This window comes from Somniosus microcephalus, chromosome 33, assembly GCF_052327205.1.
Source record: "Somniosus microcephalus isolate GS21.2 chromosome 33, FLI_Smic_1.0, whole genome shotgun sequence".
Lineage (NCBI taxonomy): Eukaryota > Metazoa > Chordata > Chondrichthyes > Squaliformes > Somniosidae > Somniosus > Somniosus microcephalus.
Genome location: NC_141019.1, coordinates 22,015,705 through 22,038,028, shown reverse-complemented (window position 1 = coordinate 22,038,028; position 22,324 = coordinate 22,015,705).

Genomic DNA, 22,324 nt, shown 5'->3' with positions numbered 1-22,324 from the left:
TGAATGGCCACAGTGATGTTTTATCACATAAAAGGATTTCTCATTAGATATTGAATTGGTGTGGTCTGTTTCTTCCGACGGGAGTACTGCGATCAAGTTAAGACTCGTGTTTCAGACTTGAGTTGAATCCTGTAACTTTTGCTTCTTTTATTGTTGACCACTGAAAGGAGGAGAATACTGACAACTCAAGTCTTTAAAAAAAAAAGTATCGGGCAAAGAAGGCAAGAGGAAAGTCGACAGGGCTGAATCCCAGACAGATAAGGTACCAAGTTAAAACTGCAGTATCAAGGGTGGGTCCCTTGAGCCGGGGTGAGAGACCCACGGCAGAAAGTATCGTTTGAGGATTGTCACTGTGTTTTAATGACCTGTATTACCAGGCTCGGGACTATTCTCCGTTGAGATACCTTCTACGAGGGTTCAAGCCCCTCGCATTAAAGCATAAGGATTTTATATGAATATAGAGGTTAAGAATTATCGCAACCATTGTTTTCCGTTTTGTTTGTTGATTATTGACAACGTTTAGACAGAAGACTCTCACATAAAGTATAAGTTAAATGTTAAGGACTCAGCTTGTAGTGGCGTACAACGCAAACTGAGAATTTACTATTTGTTTAGTTTAGAGTCTAAGATAAATGTCTGAATATTTGGTCTGTTTGCCTGTTTGGGCGGCTGCATTACTTGTCATTTCTTTGACTGTTGTTATTACTTGTTATTTTTCATCACTTATGGTCCTTTGGACAGTCAGTAATAGTCGTAAGGGGGTAAGGGGTGAAACTTGCGATCTAGAAGAAGAGAGCCTAGTTAAAAAAAAAAACATACAAACTAAGATGGGAGCTGCACAGAGCAAGATCCCAGAAAAAAAAAGGAACTCCCGCTTCTTATGTCTTTACCTACTATGGTCAGATATCCATAAATGATTTACCTAAGTGGGCTAGATGGACCAAGAAAGACAGACACCCTTTCCCCGTGGATGGTACATTTAATCTAGATAGAATCACGTGTCTAGAAAACTGCCTAGCAGGCAGAGACCCAAGGAGAAGGGGTGCAAAGTCAGTAAATTGGTCTGCCTTCTCAGATTGGAAAAGGGAAGCAGAAAAACGTAAGGAACGCAGCATATTAGCTAGTAAAATTGAGAACAAAAATAAGAAAAGAGATCTAATGAATAAATTGATTAAACAAGAAAAGGTTACGCTAATGCCTTTAAGACAAAACCCGAAGCCTACCGCTCCTCCCTGTGAATATCCTCCCATGCCCACGACTCATTCCAGTGATGACGAGGATCAGGGATGGTTCAGAAGACCAGCCCCGCCTCCTGAATACGAAGTGCAACAACAAGGCGCAGCGGGTGGTGAATCACCCGACCCCAGTGCTGTAAGTCAGGAGAATATAATCCACACTAGATAAGATAATTGAGACAACTCAGAAAAGGGATGAAGACGTTGAGGATTATATAGAAAGAATGGAAGCAGTTATGGGACAGCATTCGGGTATGACAAAAGAAAATGACCAAATCCCTTTAATTAACGCCCTTGTAAACGGCCTCAGAACAGAACTTAAGGAACCGTTGACTTTAGTTTGCCTTGACTGGAGACATAAAACCATTCCTGAATTGACACAAATCTTGAAAGGAACACAGGAAAGGAATAAAGATCAAAAGAGTAAAGTTTCCTTGTTAATGGAGCAGGCAGCTTCTCCAGCCCCGACCGCCCAGACTACTATTTACTACCAGGGTCAAAACAGGGGACGAGGTAGAGGGTATAACAGAGGCGGATTTAGAGGAAATAGTAGAGGAGGGACTGGCAGAGGCCAGTGGAACGGAAAAGGCACAAACTCTCCGTGTTTTAACTGTGGTCAGATCGGACACTGGAAGTCCAATTGCCCGTTCCCCAAACAGCAAAATCAAGGCTGGGGAGGTGCCCCAGTAAATACAAATACCCAAGCCCAGGTTCACACTCGTCCACAAGCAGGCTTTACAACAGGGGATCCTTGGGGAGGTCAGATTATGGAAGGACAATTCGGACCCCCAGGGCAAAATTATTCAGCATGACACGGAGAAACGGCCCCGAACAATACCCACACTCTCCAATTACCACTAGTATCGCTAAATTCTAGAGATAAGCCATATCTATCCATAAATATGCAAGGCAAGAAAGTCCCTTTTCTCGTTGACACAGGAGCCACAACCTCACTATTGACAAAACAATACGCTACAGGAATTCCATGCACTGACAAGGATGTTACCTGCATAGGACTTTCTGGTGTCTCACAGACTCTGACATGGTCACAACCGTTACAAATACGAGCAGATAATTTTTCTGGCCAATATGCTTTTTTGTTATCAGACGACGCCCCCATGAACCTTTTAGGGAGAGACTTGTTGTGCAAAATGCAGGCAACAATAATTTGTTCAGGAAAGGGACTGCAGCTACACGTTCCGACCGATAGATGTACTATGTGCCTTTTACAAGAATGCTCCCCTCCCATTGTCTACCAGTGGGCAAATGAAAACCAAGAAATAAGCCATAAACTAATGATAATTGTAGGAGCACTACACCGTGCCTCAAGAACAGTCTCAGAGTACCAGAAGGATTTGAAATTAGACAGCTGGCACATGAATCTGCATTGCACTGCTTTTTATGAAGGCACGGGAAAAGACACGACTATAAAAGACAGTTACTCAATTGGATCCCGTTGCATGCAGCCTGCCTGGATGCCTGCCAATTCTAGCTGCTGCCTATTACGCTGTACAACAGGCTCAAGGCATCACGCTTAATCACCGAACCGTTTTGTTTGTACCACATTCAGTGGAAGTACTGTTATCAAAATACGCCACTCAGCATCTAACATCAGCCCGTAGCAGCAAATATGAGGTTGCACTGTTATCCAACTCCAATCTCCTAATTCAAAGATGTTCAGTTTTGAATCCAGCCACGCTACTACCCACAGAAGAGGACAGAATCCCACACTGCTGTGAGACGGTTACCCAGTTAGCTACCAAGCCCCGAACAGATCGATCTGAAACTCCTATTCCTAATAGTGACTTGGTATTCTACGTAGATGGATCGGCCCTTAGGGATGACAAGGGATCACCTAGGGCTGGGTACGCCGTTTCAGATGATCATTCAGTTATGGAAGCGCTCTCACTACCTCAGTCATTTTCAGCGCAACAAGCTGAACTCTTCGTTCTTACCAGAGCTTGTATATTGGCTACTGATCAAACTGTTAACATTTATACCGACTCCAGGTATGCTTTTGGAGTTGCTCACGATTATGGACAGATCTGGAAATTAAGGGGGTTTCTAACTTCCTCAGGATCAACTATTGAGAATGCTGAGCAAATCAATAATCTTTTAAAGGCTCTAGTGTGCCCCACTAAGATTTCAGTTATTAAATGTCAGGCTCATACAGGCAGTCAGGATCAGATATCCTTGGGTAATGAGCGATCAGATAGAGCTGCTAAATCAGCCGCTCTGTCAGATACAGGGCCACAGGTCTCAGCCTTTGTTTTGCGTCAACAAAAATCAGATAATGACCCACCTTCTATTAATGATGTTTTAGCCTTTCAGTCACAGGCTAACCCGGACGAAGTGTTAGCTTGGGCAAGGGATTCTTGCTTTAAAACGCCTGAAGGGGTATGGGTTCACCATGACAGCCGCATGGTGGCGCCTAAATCTTTACTCCCATGGATTGCCCGATGCGTTCATGTGTTCACGCATGCGGGCAAAGGGGGGATGGCAGACTATATTAATCAAACATGGTATGCACCAGGTATTTCGGCAATTGCAAAACAAATTAGTGAAAGGTGCACCATTTGCCAGGAAATGAATCCAGGCAAGACAGAGAAAGTACAGGCTTCCTCCCACCCAAATCCATCAGGCCCTTTCATACATTTATAAATGGATTTTATTGAATTACCTCCATGTTTAGGATTTAAGTATGTGTTAGTAATTATAGATATGTTTTCAAGATGGGTCGAAGCTTTCCCATATAAAAAGAATGATGCTGTAACAGTAGCAAAGTGCTTGTTAAAAGAAATCATACCAAGGTTTGGAATACCTATGCAGCTTTCAAGCGACAGAGGATCGCACTTCACTGGAGCAATTATAAAAGAACTATGTAAAGCTTTGCAGATTAACCAGCATTTTCACTGCAGTTATCATCCACAATCCGCAGGACTGGTGGAAAGACATAATGGAGTGCTGAAGAATAAACTTTCTAAACTTTGCAGTGAAACTGGACTTAAATGGGTCGAACTATTACCCTTAGCATTGATGATAATGCGAGCAGCAACTAACAGGACAAATGGACTGTCTCCACATGAGATTGTTATGGGACGACCCCTAAGACTGCCATTTTCGGCACCATTTACAGTGAAACAAATGGACATTCATAAAATGGACGAGGCTATGCTAAACTATTGCATCGCATTAACTAAATGTTTTTCCAGCTTTCACCAGCAGGTAAAGGAAGCTCAAACGAGTCCAGCAGAGGGAAAGTGCCACGACTTGGAACCTGGAGATGACGTCTACGTGAAGGTTTTTAAAAGGAAGAACGGTCTGCAACCACGCTTCGAAGGACCATATCAAGTGCTCCTGACTACAAACACAGCCGTAAAAGTCAAGGAAAGATCTTCCTGGATTCACGCATCCCACTGCAAGAAGGCACCGAATAGAGACAATTGAATTTTGAAAGACTCTAACAATGAAGACGTTACTTATATTTTGTATACTAATCGGACTACTGAGTCTAATATGCCAAGGAGATGGGGAAAGATCCCGAAAGAAACGAGAATTACACGTGAATACTTTTTGTACATGTCTTACGAATATGCTAGACGCAGTAAGTCAGTATGAAAACCCAAAGAACCAAGGCTGGGCTGACTGGATATTGGGAGGATGGCTGGGATCAGTAGGACAAATATTATTGCATGGACTGGTAGTAGTAATAGCCCTGATTGTATGCATTGCTCTGTTTGTCACAACGATTAAGTGTTGTTGCAATAGGTTAGGCAAGGCAGTCTTGCCTGCAATAAATATGATGATACAGAGAGAAGTAAAGTCAGTAGAGGAAAAGAATGGTCCCCTAGATGAGGAACTGAGACGATTGAATAAAATACAATTATAAGGATTAGAAGACTTAGACAAAATATATATACATATATATTCCACATGCTCTCCTCTTTCTGTAAAACATATTTTTCCACTCAAATGAGAACTGCAGGCTAATATAAGCTGCACGGAAATTAGAACACTGCAGGCTAACATAAGCTGCAGAACTATACAAAGACATAAACCTGAAATCAAATCAAACATAATTAAACCCTACAAAAACACACGCCCAAACACTAAGAATAGACAGAGAAGAAAGACGATCTTAGACAAGGTCAACCATCAATACAGGTAAATCCTGGGGATGGTTCAAAACGGCAAAGAATTCGGTATCCTCGGCTAAAATCTAAATTTGGTATGAGGACCGATAGGAAGAGGTTAATTTCAGTTATGTTGTCCTAGTAAGGACAAAAGGGAAGAATGTGAAAGTACAGTTTCTCACTTAGACACAAAATGGCTTCCTAGGCACAGAATAAAAACTCAAATGGCCGACAGCATGATTCACTAATCAGTTTCAAGGAGATGAGACAATTTAGGAATGCTACATACGTACTCCTTATCTGTGACAAGCTTAACAAGGAGCCTCGTTTACCAAACAAATAGCCAAGGACAGGATAAGGTAAACATCGGCCCACAGGCTCAGTTGGTACAGTGGGAGAACAGAAGGATCCCATAATAAAGGATTAATTAATCTTATCTCAAGGTATTTCTGTTCGTTATTCTAACGAAGCCTGGAATACGTTGTTCCAATAATTCGCAAGGTCTGTGCCTTTGTAATCAGGTATGATTCAATACTATGTCATGTGGCATAGAAAGCCTGTTTTGTTTCTGTACTGTATAAATATGTTACATCTTCTGTATTACTTTGAAGAGGTCTGATGTAGCCTTTGACTACACAACCCTTCCCTTGCAAGCAAATAAAGCCTGTCTTTGACGATACTTTGTGTTTAAGAGTCTTACTCGGGAGTCGAGACTTCGACACAGGCTGGGAAGTGGCTTTGAGCCCTAGATCAGCCATGATCTTATTGAATGGCGGAGCAGGCTCGAGGGGCCAAGTGGCCTATTCCTGCTCCTATTTCTTATGTTCTGCTCTATCTTCCTATTTCTTTACTCACTAGCACGTGGCACCGGGAGTAATCCGGAGATTACTACCTTTGAGGTCCTGCTTTTTAATCTCTCTCCTAGCTCCCTAAAATCTGCCTGCAGAACCTCATCCCTCTTTCTACCTATGTCGTTGGTACCGATATGGACCACGACCTCTAGCTGTTCACCCTCCCCCCTCAGAATGTCCTGCAGCCACTCAGTGACATCCTTGACCCTGGCACCAGGGAGGCAACATACCATCCTGGAGTCACGCTTGCAGCCGCAGAAACGCCTGTCTGCTCCCCTAACTATCGAATTCCCTATGACTATTGCTCTTCCACTCTTCTTCCTCCCCCCCCCGTGCAGCTGAGCCACCCATGGTGCTGTGGACTTGGCTCTGGCTGCACTCCCCAGAGGAACCATCGCCCCCACCGGTGTTCAGAGCTGAAAACCGGTTAGCGAGCAAGATGCACTCAGGGGATTCCTGCCCTACCTGCCTGGCAGTCACCCATTCCCTCTCTGCCTGCACACTCTTAAGCTGCGGGGTGACCACCTCCTGAAACGTGCTATCCACGAAGTTCGCAGCCTCGCGGATGCACAGCAGTGACTCCAGCCGCCGCTCAAGCTCCGAAACCCGGAGCTCGAGCTGCTGTAGCTGGCGACACTTCCTGCACACATGGTCGTCCAGGCCACGAGAAGCACCCAGGACTTCCCACATGACACAGGATGTGCATTCCACGGGCTGAGCTGCCCTGCCATGCATTTACTTTATGGACTATTAACTAGAAACACTTACCAGCTACTCACCAATCAGCTCCTTCCCTTGTGCCGACGTTACTTTTTAATTCTGATGACACTCTTTCCAATTCTGCCTTTGTTGAGTTGCTCCCGCTCGGGTCCGCTGCCTCCGCTCTCGGGCCTTCCTCTGTCGCGCTGTTTATTTGCTCCACCTCCGCTCTCACTCACGTTCAGGTCCCTGCTGCCCTGTGATGTCACTCCTTGATTTTTCTGTTTTAAGGCTTTGTCTAGTGTCACTGAGCCCGCTCCTCTCACGCTGTTTATAGCAATGATGAGCCCGCTCCTCTCGCTGCTCCTCTCGCTGCTCCTCTCGCTGCTTTTGTACTTTAAAAGGTGCTATATAAATGCAAGTTGTTTTTGTAGATGGTGCATATCTCGGTGTCCTGTTTGCCCCTCAGTTGAGTTTCAAACCCCATTTCTTATCCATTACCAAGATTGCCTATTTCCACCACTACTACCATCCATACTTCAACTCCCACTACCACAAAAATGTTTACCTCTGATGTGAAGGACTGATCAGAGGTGGACTAGTCCAGGAGCCCTCGTGTGTAGTACATTCCGCTGCTCTTTTACGAATACTGTATGGACGGCACGGTGGATCATCGTGCAGAGGTGGGATGTGGGTTTCACCCCAATGCCCCATACTTGCCGAGTTGTAGACTTCAGCCATAGGAACATTAAAAATGGACGAAAGACAAAGTCCTTCAACCCATCAAGCCCACCCCTTCCATGGGACATGTACTATCCACCTCAGTAAGGCAGATACCAAAAAAATATTCCTTTGCAAAGAAAATGACAACCAACTCACATGGGTTTCCAGGAAGGGTGATCAAGATTAGAACACTGGACTCATTTAAGTTGCTATGGGAAAACAGTAGGATTGGTATTCTGGAAGGAAATCATCAAATACTCTTGGATGCCCTCCAATTAATAAATCTTCCATATTTCTACTATTTGACAAGGGCCTGCTGCCCTACACAGCCCCCATCCCCATCAGCAGAGGACTATTGTGTCCCATGATGTATTGGATTGTCCACATGCATACTGCGGCAGTTCAAGAAGTCAGCTCACCACCACCTTCTCAAGGGCAATTAGGGGTGGGCAATAGCAATAGCTCTTGCTAGTAACACCCACATCCCAGGAATGTATAAAAAAAAATACTGATCCCATTCTCAATCAGATATTTATCCAGCTTTGACTGTGGGGGGATGTCGAGTATCTGCCAGGTGCTACTGTAAGGGGTGGCACCTTTCCACATAAGATGAAGCAAAATATTGGAGAGTAGATTGTACATGGCCTGTTGAAGTTAATGGAAAGTAAAATCAGGCAGGGAGTAAAACGGGCGGCCAATCTGATAGTCACGTTTCCCGCCAGGTGAGTTAGGTTAAAATTACCCCCAAGTTAATGCTGAAGTTCTATTATGAATGGAATGTAAACAGGTTGCTGAAGTCACTGGTGTACAAATTCCATATGCTAGATCCATGGAGTGCCCACTGAACAGAACGTCAGAACATAAAAAACCGAATAACTTCTTTGTGATTTATCCCTGCAACTCAAAACGATGGAACTCCATACCGTTTGTTTACAATCTACATATTTTTAAAACTCAAACAAGTTGTTACCTAATTACTACTTCCAGATATCTTTCCACTCCCTTTTTCAGCCTCAATTTCCCAATAATGGAACAAGAAAAGACCATTTGTTCCATCAAGGTGTTCCTTCCACCAACCGTATAGAATCTGTTTTAGAAAGAAGGGTGTTATAAATCTCATCATCAAGAAACTACTTATGAAATAACGCTGGACAGCCAGCTGGTGGCGCCGTCCAAGGAGTATAAATACTCGGGCGTGGGCCCCAGTTTTCCAGGGACATTTTGTAAGACAGGAGCTAGTGAAGTACAACTAGACCTCCATGTTCTGAAACAAGTTGATTAAAGCCTTGCTTTACGCTCAAACCAAGTGCGTAGTGAGTTTTATTACGTCAAAGGGATTATGGGATAGGGTGAAAAGGTGAATAATGGGATTGATCTCTGAAACATAAATGGGCCTGAGCCTAATGGCCTTCTTCGGTTCCTAATAATTCTTAAGTTCTTTAGTAGAAGAAACCTGCCTAAGTTGCCACATCAGTGAGGAAGAAAAAGCCAGAAAAAAAAAAGAAATACAGGAAAAACACAACAGTCAGCATCTGTGGATAGAATAAACAGCATGGTTGTGCACCAGTATTCAAAACTTTGATGGTCCATGCACAATTTCTGAAGCCGATACCAGTCTAAATCTGAGCACTAGTTTATAAAATTGACCGCAACCCTAAGTTATACATTTGCCAAAATTCCAAGTACAAATGACTTCCTTTCAATACTTTCCAGTTAATCAAAGGTGCTTTGGAAAGATCACCTTCCCATTGTACCACAGTGGAACCCAAGGTCTGAATAAAGTTAACTGGACAACAGTAATTAAGATGAAATATATCTATTCAAGATTGCAGCTACAGAACATTAAATAAAGTTACTGACATTTTCTCAGAATCCTTTCTCCTAAAAAGCAATTACTTTTGTCTAGGAAATGAGCTATAAAATCACAAAGCCTCATCATTAAAAAAAAATGGTATTGTTTGCAAACGAAGAAGTGAGTTATCCAACATGTTTAGAATTAGTGTTTCAGGCAGAGCGACCCATTGACGTGCCAGTTACTCTATTTGTGTTCCCATTTCTCATATGTCAATATAAAGACTGAACTGTAATGCTAAGCACTCCTTCCTTATTAAGTGGGGGATCAAGGTCATTTATAGCAACATTTTTTCACATATTTAAACAAGTGAAAGTGCTTCTTGTGAAATGCAAATGGTATGTTGGCCTTCGTAGCGAGAGGATTTGAGTACAGGAACAAGGATATCTTGCTACAGTTGTACAGGCCCTTGGTGAGACCACACCTTGAGTATTGTGTGCAGTTTTGGTCGCCTTATCTGAGGAAGGATGTTCTTGCCATGGAAGGAGTGCAGCGAAGATTCACCAGGCTGATACCTGGGATGGCAGGAATGACGTATGAGGAGAGATTGGGTCGATTGGGCTGGAGTTTAGAAGAATGAGAGGGGATCTCATTGAAACTTATAAAATTCTGACAGGACTGGACAGACTAGATGCAGGAAGGATGTTCCCGATGGTCGGGGAGTCCAGAACCAGGGGTCACAGTCTAAGGATAAGGGGTAAGCCATTTAGGACAGAAATGAGGAGGAATTTCTTCACCCAGAGAGTGGTGAACCTGTGGAGTTCTCTACCACAGAAGGCAGTTGAGATTAATTCATTAAATATATTCAAGAAGGAGTTGGATATATTTCTTAAGGCTAAAAGGATCAAGGGATATGGGGAGAAGGCAGGGACAGGGTATTTAGTTTGGATGATCAGCCATGATCTCATTAACTGGGATAGTCAGAGCATAAAAGGCTTAGAGGGTGCAGAATTCTTAAAGTGCATCCAGGAGAACTTTTTGAGCCAGCATGTAGAAAGTCCTACAAGAGAGGGGGCGGTACTGGACCTAATTCTAGGGAATGTGGCCGGGCAAGTGGTAGAAGTGTTAGTAGGTGAGCACTTTGGTGACAGTGACCATAATTCGGTGAGATTTAAGGTAGTCATGGAAAAGGACAAGGATGGACTGGAAATAAAGGTTCTAAATTGGGGGAAGGCCGATTTTAATATGATAAGGCAGGATCTGGCCAATGTGGACTGGGATCAGCTACTTGAAGGAAAATCCACATCGGAGCAATGGGAGTCTTTCAGAAAGGAAATTGAGAGAGTACAATGGCAACATGTTCCCGTAAAGGTCAAGGGTGGGACCAACAAGCCCAGGGAACCTTGGATGTCAAGGGATATACGAGAATGGATTAGGAAAAAAAGGGGGGCTTTTGGCAGATACAAAGGACTAAAGACAGAGGAAGCCCTAGAGGAGTATAAAAAGTGCAGGGGGATACTTAAAAAAGAAATTAGGAGAGCGAGGAGGGGCCATGAAATAACACTGGCGAGCAAAATAAAGGAAAATCCTAAGGTGTTTTATAAGTATATTAAGGGCAAGAGGATAACTAGGGAAAGAGTAGGGCCCATTAGGGACCAAAGTGGCAAGCTGTGTGTAGAGCCAGAGGATGTAGGTGGGGTTTTAAATGAATTTTTTGCATCTGTGTTCACTATGGAGAAGGACGATGTGGACATAGAAATCGGGCAGAGGGACTGTGATATACTTGAACATATTAGCATCAAGAGGGAGGAGTTACTAGCGGTTTTAGCAGGCTTAAAAGTGGATAAATCCCCAGGCCCAGACGAGATGTATCCCAGGCTACTATGTGAGGCAAAGGAGGAGATTGCAGGGGCTCTGACACAAATTTTCAGAACCTCTCTGGCCACAGGGGATGTGCCAGAGGACTGGAGAACAGCTAACATAGTACCATTATTCAAGAAGGGTAGTAGGGATAAACCAGGTAATTACAGGCCAGTGAGCCTAACATCCGTGGTAGGGAAATTATTGGAAAAAATTCTGAGGGACAGAATTAGTCTCCACTTGGAGAGGCAAGGATTAATTAGGGATAGCCAGCATGGCTTTGTCAAGGGAAGATCATGTCTGACCAATTTGATTGAATTTTTCGAGGGGGTGACTAGGTGTGTGGATGAGGGTAGTGCAGTGGATGTGGTTTACATGGATTTCAGTAAGGCTTTTGATAAAGTCCCGCATAGGAGACTGGTCAGGAAGGTAAGAGCTCATGGGATCCAGGGTGCCTTGGCACATTGGATCCAAAACTGGCTTAGTGGCAGAAGGCAGAGGGTGATGGTGGAAGGTTGTTTTTGTGACTGGAAGCCTGTGTCCAGTGGGGTACCGCAGGGATCGGTGCTGGGTCCCTTGCTGTTTGTGGTCTACATTAATGATTTGAATGTGAATGTAAAAGGTATGATCAGTAAGTTCGCAGATGTCACGAAAATTGGTGGGGTGGTAAATAGCGAAGAGGGAAGCCTCAGGCTATAGGATGATATAGATGGTTTGGTCAGATGGGCGGAACAGTGGCAAATGGAATTTAACCCTGAAAAGTGTGAGGTGATGCATTTTGGATGGACTAACAAGGCAAGGGAATACACAATGAATGGTAGGACCCTAGGAAAGACAGAGGGTCAGAGGGACCTTGGTGTGCATGTACATAGATCCCTGAAGGCAGCAGAACAGGTGGATAAGGTGGTTAAAAAGGCATATGGGATACTTGCCTTCATTAGCCGAGGCATAGAATATAAGAGCAGGGAGGTTATGATGGAGCTGTACAAAACGCTGGTAAGGCCACAGCTGGAGTACTGTGTGCAGTTCTGGTCGCCACACTATAGGAAGGATGTGATTGCTTTGGAGAGGGTGCAGAGGAGATAGACCAGGATGTTACCTGGGCTGGAGCGCTTCAGCTATGAAGAAAGACTGGACAGGCTGGGGTTGTTTTCCTTGGAGCAGAGAAGGCTGAGGGGGGACCTGATTGAGGTGTACAAAATTATGAGGGGCATAGATAGGGTAGATAGAAAGGAACTTTTCCCCTTAGTAGAGGGGTCAATAACAAGGGGGCATAGATTCAAGGTAAGGGGCAGGAGGTTTAGAGGGGATTTGAGGAAAAACTTTTTCACCCAGAGGGTGGTTGGAATCTGGAACTCACTGCCTGAAAGGGTGGTAGAGGCAGGAACCCTCACAACATTCAAGAAGCATTTAGATGAGCACTTGAAATGCCATAGCATACAAGGCTACGGACCAAGTGCTGGAAAATGGGATTAGATTAGACAGGGCTTGATGGCCGGCACGGACGCGATAGGCTGAAGGGCCTCTTTCTGCTCTAAATGGCGGAGCAGGCTCGAGGGGCCGAATGGCCTCCTCCTGCTCCTATCTTCTATGTTTCTATGTAAAAACGCTAATGGAACATTGGCCTTTACCTCAAGGGGTCTGAAATACAAAGTGGAGGAAGTTCTACTTCAGTTGTACGGAGCTCTAGTTAGACCCTATCTGGAGCACTGCGTTCAGTTCTGGGCACCGCACCTCAGGAAGGATATAATACCCTTGGAGGGGGAGGGGGGCAGTGCAGATTCACTTGCATGATACCAGGGCTTAAAGGGTTAAATTATGAGGACCTGTTGCAGAAACTTAGCTCATATTCCGTTGAGAGTTTAGACAGTTGAGGAGTGATCTAATTGAGGTATTTAAAATTATCAAGGGATTTGATAGGGTAGATACAGAGAAACTATTTCCTCTGGTAAGCTAATCCAGAAAAAAGAGGCACAACCTTAAAATTAGACCCAGGCTATTTAAGAGTGAAATCAGGAGGCACTTTTTCACACAAAGGGTAGTGGAAATCTGGAATTCTCTCCTCAAAAGGCTGTGGATGCTGGGACAATTGGAGCTTTCAAGACCGAGATCGACAGGTTTTTGTAGGGTAAGGGCTTCGGGGGATATGGAACAAAGGTGGGTAAATGGGGTTGTGGTACAAATCAGCCATAATCTGAATGAATCGTAAAGCAGGCTTGAGGGGCTGAATGGCCTACTCCTGTTGTTTCCAAAGCATAGAAGCGGCAGGTCTAAGGAGGTCAGTACACAGCTTAAAGAACAGATGATTGCAACTGTACACAAGAGAATTTCCGTGACCTGTAAATCATTTCATTAGAGAACAGAAAGAAAGCGAGGGTGCCTTCATTAATCCCAGACAGTTGGGCCTTCGCATCTGGCATTAATCTACGGTGCTGAAACACTTCAGACGATTATTTCTATCTGAACTCACAGGTTTCAGGTGTCCCCACTTTGAAATGTTTCAGATTACTTGAAGTTTTGTAGGATGCCCTTGACTTCACATTGTCCCAGATTTATATACCAGGTTTTGAAAATGGGCACTGTACTGCGTGGGACCCATTTGGGGCCTGGCTTCCCCTTCATACAGCCCAAATGTTCAGCTGGGGGTGTTTTCAAGTTTGAAGAGTTCCCTTAGTTGCCCTTCCCACTGCAAGTGGATGTCCTGCAAGACTCAGCTGATAATACATACAGAAAGAGGGAAACAACATCCAAATTCGTAACAATTCTGTACTTTGCCACCTGGAGATAGCAGTGATTTCCATTTTCTCCCTGTAGAACATGTTGCCCAAGATCTTGGGTGAGCCGGATGAGTAATCGCTGTGGCCTCTTCAGATTAGCCTTTAGCCAGGAACTTTGTTCATCTAATGTATGTATTTTTGATCTGTACTTCATTTTGTTGCTATTTCATCCTCATATAGTAGCACCTTTATTGTTGATATTAGCACCAGATTTCATTATCCCTCTGTTTTCTTATCTATTATATATTAAATCTGGTATGTGGGGCACATTTCATCAAAAACTTTCATGGAAACCTTGCCCCTATGGACAAACTACACTGCCTATAGCACCAGTAGGTGGTACTGTGATGGGAGCTTTCAATGTCAAGGGTGTCACACCTTACCGGCCACAGATTCACTCAGCCTGATAGTGCACACATGGTAGGTACACACATGGTAGGTAATGGTAGGTAAATGTGTTAGGTAAATGTTATCACAGAATCACAGAATCACAGAAACCCCACAGTGCAGATAGAGGCCATTTTGGCCCATCGAGCCTGCACCGACACATATTCCACCCTATCCCCGTAACCCCACATATTTAATCCCCCTAACACTAAGGGTCAATTTATCACAGCCAATCAACCTAACCTGCACATCTTTGGACTGTGGGAGGAAACCGGAGCACCCGGAGAAAACCCACGCAAACACGGGGAGAATGTGCAAACTCCACACAGACAGTGTAGTAATGAGACTTCAATGTAAAACAAAACAAACTGTTTATTTCAATTTTCTAGTAACTTTTTTTTTCCATGATTTATACAATCCCTTTCATCCCCATCCCCTTCTTGGCATCCTGATCCCATATTTTGTCACCCACCTGCCTCCTTCCCTACATCTGGGCACTCAGAATATATAGAATTTAAATATTAAATTATGTAATCAACCACCACCTAGACCGAAGGGTGTGTTGATGCGGGGGGGTGGAGGACACAAGCACAGTCACAAGATTGTAAATGAAAAACAGCAGTTAGCTGTGTTTTATTTTTAGAAAACGGGGAAAAGGTTCACGTCTGGCAAAATCCAAAAACACATGACGTTCAAAAAAAAGAAAAAATGAAGAATAAAACCATCACCCACCCCGGGTGGTTAGGAAGGCAGTCCTTAAATCAGTTTTCTCCAAAAAACAATAAGCCAGGGTTACTTTACCACTGGAACTTTCTCAGCCGGTCCAGGGATCATATCAGGCTCTCAGAACTAAACAATATACCACCCGGGTTCAATAGTAGGCCTCTCTGTGGCAGCTGCAAGCTGGGCCCCAACAGCGTCCTCGTCCTCATCCTCATCCTCATCCTCGCTTTCTCCTCAGGTACTGGCCTTGTCCTGGCTTTCTCCTCAGGTACTGGCCACTGGCCACTGGCCCCTGGCCCCTGGCCCCTGGCCCCTCCCCTGCCCTGCCCTGCCCTGCCCTGCCCTGCCCTGCCCTGCCCTGCCCTGCCCTGCCCCCTTTCCTCAGGCACTGGCCTTTTGAACTCCTGAGCTAATGGGTAGATTTGCCTCAGGTGTGTTGGAGGTGGGTGTGGCCTTCACCTGAATTGGAGTGAGAGGGGGACTTTGTCTCCATCTGGTGGCCACATACCGTCCATCCACCACAAACCGCCCCCATAGCTCACAATTAGTTTCAAATAACCTTTGGTCCTTAATTCTCCCTCTTTCCATCTCCTCATCTAAAATGTATTACATTAAAAGTTACATTTTCCCATCCTTCGGCCATCCAACACGGCCTCCATGCCCGCAGGAGGGATCCGTGTACTCTTATAATTTCTCAGTGGTTATCAAGCAAAGTATTGTTCCAATGCTCTGAAACAGACACGAGTATTTAATAAGGAATCCAAGCAACAACCCCAGGTCGTTTTTAAATCTGTTAGCCACCCGCTTTGCCATTCCAAACCCCACTCTATGTCTGCCATATAACATCTCGGAAGTACATGACCTGGCATACTGACTGTTCAATGTTGTCTCCTCCCATAACAGAATCCAGGAGTGAGGCAGCAAAGGGTAGCTCACCGCAACACCACAGGAAATCTGACTGGTAGTAAAGAAATACAGGAAACTTTCGATTTACCGGCACCTAAATAACCAGAAATCTCGGTTAACCGGCAAAATTCAGGAGTAGGTTCAGGTAAGTTTTATTACTTGCCTTCCTCAATCTGTTGCTGTGCAAGGGTATGGCTGCAGCTGTTGCTAAGCTACAGAGACGCTTGGAACTTGTGGCCATTGTTCTGAAGGGTTTGTTGCTTTATACGGAGCTGTCAGCTCCGTATCTTTTACTATAGCATTCGGTTTTCCGGAATTTTTGATGAACCGGCAGCACGTCGGTCCCGTCCGTGCCGGATAAAAAAAAGTTTCCGGTAACAAATAAACTTATTTAAACACTGATGCGTCACCAGCTCACTTTGCTTGTGACGAAATAGTACTATTCCAATTCCAAACATTCTAGCAACTTTTAATGTGCTAGCAGCCTACACATGATCTACAACAAAACTTAATTACTTTGACATCACTTACAAAGAGCTTCTAGACAGGTTTAAAACCAATAAATCTCCAGGGACAGATGTTATATACCCATGAATGTTAAAACATATTAGGGAGAAAATCTACAAAGCGCTGATGGTCATTATAAGAGAATCAGTGAATACAGGGAGGTCCCACTGGACTGGAAACAAGACAGCACGGTAACCTTCTTTCAAAATTGGTGATAAAACAAACCCAAGTAATTATTAGCTTTGAATCAAAAATTGGCACAATAATTACATTTATCATAGGAACAAACTTGAAAATTACCAATATAAAAATAATCTGGTAACATCCAACATGGTTTCAGAAGGGCAAGGATCTTGCCTGATTAAGCTCTTAATTATTTTTGTAAGTGACATTCCAAGTGGACACTGGAAAGCCCTAAACCAGAAAGCCTTTGATAAAATGATAGCAAAATATTGCAGATGTTGGAAATCCGAAATAACGACAGAAAATGCTGGAAAAACTCAGCAGGCCAGGCAACATCCGTGGAGAAGTCTTGACAAAGGGTTTTGACCCGAAACGTTGACTCTATTTTCTCTCCACGGATGTTGCCTGGCCTGCTGAGTTTTTCCAGCATTTTCTGTTGTTATTAAGCCTTTGATAAAGTTCTGCATGAAAGGCTGCTACATAAGCTTAAGGCAATAAAATATCACAGGTAACATTTGGAGGTGGATATTGAATTGGCTGAGAGAGAGAAGCAACAGGTATTAAGAAAGGGAGTGATGCTAGATTGGGGAGATGCAAGGAATGTACTGCTGTCAAAGAAATACAGAACTTACATAGAATTACCTAGAATATACAGCACAGAAACAGACCATTCGGCCCAACCATCCATCCGCCATTTATGCTCCACTCGAGCCTCCTCCCATAACCCTCTATTCCCTTCTCCAGCTTCCCCTTAAATGCATCTGTGCTATTCACCTCAACCACTCCCTGTGGTAGCGAGTTCCACATTCTCATCACTCTCTGGGTAAAAAGTTTCTCCTGAATTCCCTATTTGATTTCTTGGTGACTATCTTATATTGATGAATTATAGAAACATAGAAGATAGGAGCAGGAGTAGGCCATTTGGCCCCTCGAGCCTGCTCCGCCATTCAATGAGGTCATGGCTGATCATCCAAATTCAGTACCCTGTCCCTGCTTTCTCCCCATATCCCTTGATCCCTTTAGCCTTAAGAAATATATCCAACTCCTTCTTGAATATATTTAATGAATTGGCCTCCACTGCCTTCTGTGGTAGAGAATTCCACAGGTTCACCACTCTCTGGGTGAAGAAATTCCTCCTCATCTCTATCCTAAATGGCTTACCCCTTATCCTTAGACTGTGACCCCTAGTTCTGGACTCCCCCACCATCGGGAACATCCTTCCTGCATCTAGTCTGTCTAGTCCTGTTAGAATGTTATAAGTTTCAATGAGATCCCCTCTCATTCTTCTAAACTATAAAATTATAAACTTAAGTAATATTTGTAACTGGACAGAACTACGGCAGGTGAAATTCAATACAAATAACTGCAAGGTGCTACAAATTCAAAGAAAATGGGAGCTATATTCTATCGTAGGTGTTGAACTAGCTGGGGAGAGGGTGAAGAGATCTGGGATTGACAGACACAGCACTGAACATGGCCTGTCATTGTGGAACAGCAATCAACAAAGCAAACAGAATACCAAGCTATATTACCAAATCAATAATTTAAGTCGAAGGCCGCCACGCTGAAGCTGTACAGTGCTCTGGTCAGGCCACATCTTTAATACTGTGTTCAATTCGGGTCACGGAGGCAGAAGGAAAACACTGGAAGCTGTGCAAAGAAGGATCTGGAGGCTGGACCCTGGTGTCAAAGGGCTGAGATATGATTCAAGGTTAGACACACCTGGTCCCTTCAACCTTGAAAGGAAGCAAAGGGGACCTTATGAGAGGTATATAACACACCAAGTAAAAAAACGCTCAGTCTCGGGAGAGACAAAGCCGCTGCGTCCATGCGCGGCGCCATTTTTTTTTTTTTTTTTTCATCCATGGGGCTGTGGTGGAAAGGGTGGACAGCTTTAAGTTCCTCGGAGTCCACATCACGGAAGACCTCTCCTGGTCCCTCAATACCTCCTCTTTGGTGAAGAAGGCCCAGCAGCGCCTATATTTCCTAAGGAGGCTGAAGGGATGTAACCTGTCACCCCTGATCCTCTCTAACTTTTACCGCTGCACAATAGAGAGCATCCTGACGAACTGTATCACAGTATGGTATGGCAGCTGTAGCTCCTATGACCGGAAAGCCCTGCAGCGGGTAGTCAAAACTGCCCAACGCATTACCGACACCGGCTACCGACCATAGAGCACATATACCAGAAACGTTGTTTACGGAGGTCACTGACCATCATCAAAGACCCTACACACCCCAGCCACAGTCTGTTCGCCCTCCTGCCATCTGGGAGACGCTACAGATGCATTCGCACCCGAACGACCAGATTTAGGAACAGCTTCTTTCCCAGGGCTGTCATCCTACTGAACTCCACAAATAAACTCTAAAGCCTGCACATCTGCCAATGCACTTTATTATGTTTATGTTTATGTTACAAGTCAAATGAATGTTAAATGTCTTAATCTAAATGTACACTCTCGGGAGCCGCAAGCTTACATTTCGTTGTACTGCACTTGTGCACTAACAATGACAATAAAGTTGATTATTATTATTGTTATTATTATTAAGTGGAATGGAATAGATGAATCCTGAACACTATTTCTAGCTAAACTATGACTGCACAAGTGATCAATACTTGGAATGTTCTTCTGGGTGGGGTAGTGGAGGTCAAAACTTGTGGGGGGAAAAATTCAGTTGTTTGTGCCTCCCGTTAGTGCCTTAAGAGGGCGCCAAGTGGGGCGCAAAGCAACTAGCGCCCGGGCGCGGCGATGTTTGTGGCGCTCGCGAAATTAACTAGACACTTTGCGGCGGCGCTAAACACTACCGCCACGATCTCCTGCGCCGGCAGATCGTGACGTCAGTTGAGTGTGCAATGCCCCGGTAGTGCCCCGGGACCGGATATTGAGTGGCGCCCCCTGCCTTACCGCCTGCCGCTAGCAACGACAGGTTGAGGGGAGCGTTTTGCAGTCAGAAAGGGACTAGGGGAGCGCTATTTAAAGGTGACCGCTTCCTGCCTTTTTTTGTTGGTGACATTTTTGCACCACGCATTCTGAGAGAGAGAGAGAGAGAGAGACTTCTGGAGAGATTCAACGCTGTGTGAAGGAGTTTTGGGTACTGAGCAGCACTTTGCAGGTTCATTTTGATTTGACCTTCCTTGCTTCGCCAGCGCTCTGAGGTAGCGTTTCGCTCCTCGGCCTTTGAGCCTTAAGACAGGTGTGAAGCGCCTGATTTAGCGCTCCAATCACCTCCAGGGGCGATAAAAGCCAAGTTTGCTGTCGGAGGCGATAATTAGCACCAGGCGCTAAACTTTGCGCACCGCCAATAATGGCGCCCCAAATGGGGCGATACCGAATTTTTCCCCCAAATACTTCAAGAGGCTGTGATAAGAGAAACAGAAGTTTCTATAGAAGGGTATCTCAGCTGGCCCTAAAACTTCCTTAATCGGTACTTACCTTTATGATGTTGGTGATCGAGTACCATGGGAGCTTATGCAGCAATTTTTTTTTTGGTTCAGAGCAGCGAATATATGGAACAGACACTCGACAAAAGCTATGTTGACTTGACTCCCGCAAAATATCTGGTCACGAAAGGGGTTGAGGGGGAACAGGGATTAAACATAGACAGAGATGGATAAATATCGCCCCAGAGAGCACGACTGAGCGACAGAAAAATCATTCGCGCGGGGCAGGGCTCACGAGAGTGGGAGTCCGCGCGCGCCCGGACTCGGGCAAGAGCGAGCAAGGAAGAAGAGGCTTCGAAACCCAATCACATGAAAAGGGGCGAGTGCGCCCACAAACTCAACTGATATGGTGCCCAGAATCTTTAAAAAAAATCAAGGAAAAGAAAAATGATTCCAAAGGAGGTTGACTTGTTAAAACGCCTTTTCGCATAGAACCAGTTTTCGGTACTGAACAACTTAATTCTCACTGCAGTTATGCTTTTTATTGCGCTTAATCCTTCATTTGAGGTTCCTTGTGAATTCGCTCCCTCGTGAAAACAGGTAAAATTCAGTTTGAAATAAAAACAGAAAATGCTGGAAATACTCAGCAGGCCAGGCAGCATCTGGAGAGAGAGAAACAGAGTTAACGTTTCAGGTCGGTGACCCTTCATCAGAAATTAGGTTTGAACTAAATTGGAGAATATTCTGACGAAAGGTCATCCACCTGAAACAGTTTTCCCTAATACTGTGATTCTACCAACAATTTGACAATATCTCATTCGTATTTAGTTTGTTTTATAATTTCGTGGTGTTGAGTGGGATCACCGTGCCCGCTCTCCGGGCTGCCATTTGCAATGCAGACACAATTCCCCCATTGGCTAGCTGTGCAGTACTGAGTCATGCAGACCATGAAAATCTCAGGTTCAACCCATGGTCTTGGTTGAGTTCAAAGAAAGAAAGACTTGCATTTCTATCGCGCCTTTCATGACCACCGGACGTCCCAAAGCACTTTACAACCAATGAAGTACTTTTGAAGTGTTGTCACTGTTGTAATAGAGGAAACACGATGGCCAATTTGCACACAGCAAGCTCCCACTAACAGCAATGTGATAATGACCAGATCATCTGTTTTTAGTGATGTTGGTTGAGGGATAAATATTGGTCGGGACACTCGCCTGCTCCTCTGCAAAATAATGCCATAGGATCTTTTACGTCCACCTGAGAGCAGACAGGGCCTCGCTTTAACGTCTCATCTGAAAGACGGCACCTCTGACACTACAGCACTCCCTCAGTACTGCACTGGGAGTGTCAGCCTACATTTTGTGCTCAAGTCTCTGGAGTGGGACTTGAACCCATGAACTTCTGACCAGAGACGAGAGTTCGACCCACTGAGCCACGACTGACTTCTTGCAAGGGCAATGACCGAAGCATTACAGTTGGCCTCAGTACCCCTGGGCTTGGTGGGGAGAGAAAAGCTTGCACATTTTTATTGCTATACAGTGACCCCTATGTGAAATTGCACATAATCTGGCATGTTGTCATGCTTGAATAGCCTTGGTTCACGTGTGATGAATGGTCAGTACCAGTGGGCAGGGGGAGGTTAAAGAGAGACATTAAAATCAAATGGTGACAAAGTACATCAATTCTGAATCAATGGCAATTTGTTTAAATTAAATATGTTTCCTGTGGGATACCTGCCCCGTATCTCAGTTACAATGTGCAAGTACTAGGCATTCAAAGAGAAAACTTTACTCTTGGAAAAGTATGGAAAGCTTTGAAGCAGTATTGGTATGAAAACAATACAATATATCTTTTGAGACTGGGCTAGTTCACTCGATTAAATACTGTCCCTTCAACTCTGGGTTTGAACACCACCCAGACTGAGGAGATGAAAGTCTCTTCTATCTGTTGGCATGAATTGGGCAATCTCAAGCCACTTCGAAGTAGGCATTCGAAGTAGGTGTGCCCACAGCACAAAATTGCCTATAAGTCTGCAATCGTCCTCTGAAAGGACACATATGGCCAATAATGGGAAGTGGAAATAATGTGGTGTAGTAGGTGTTGCTCGTCTGAGTTTGAGGCTGGTATTCACTTTTGGGACAGTGTAGATGGAGCTTTACTCTGTAT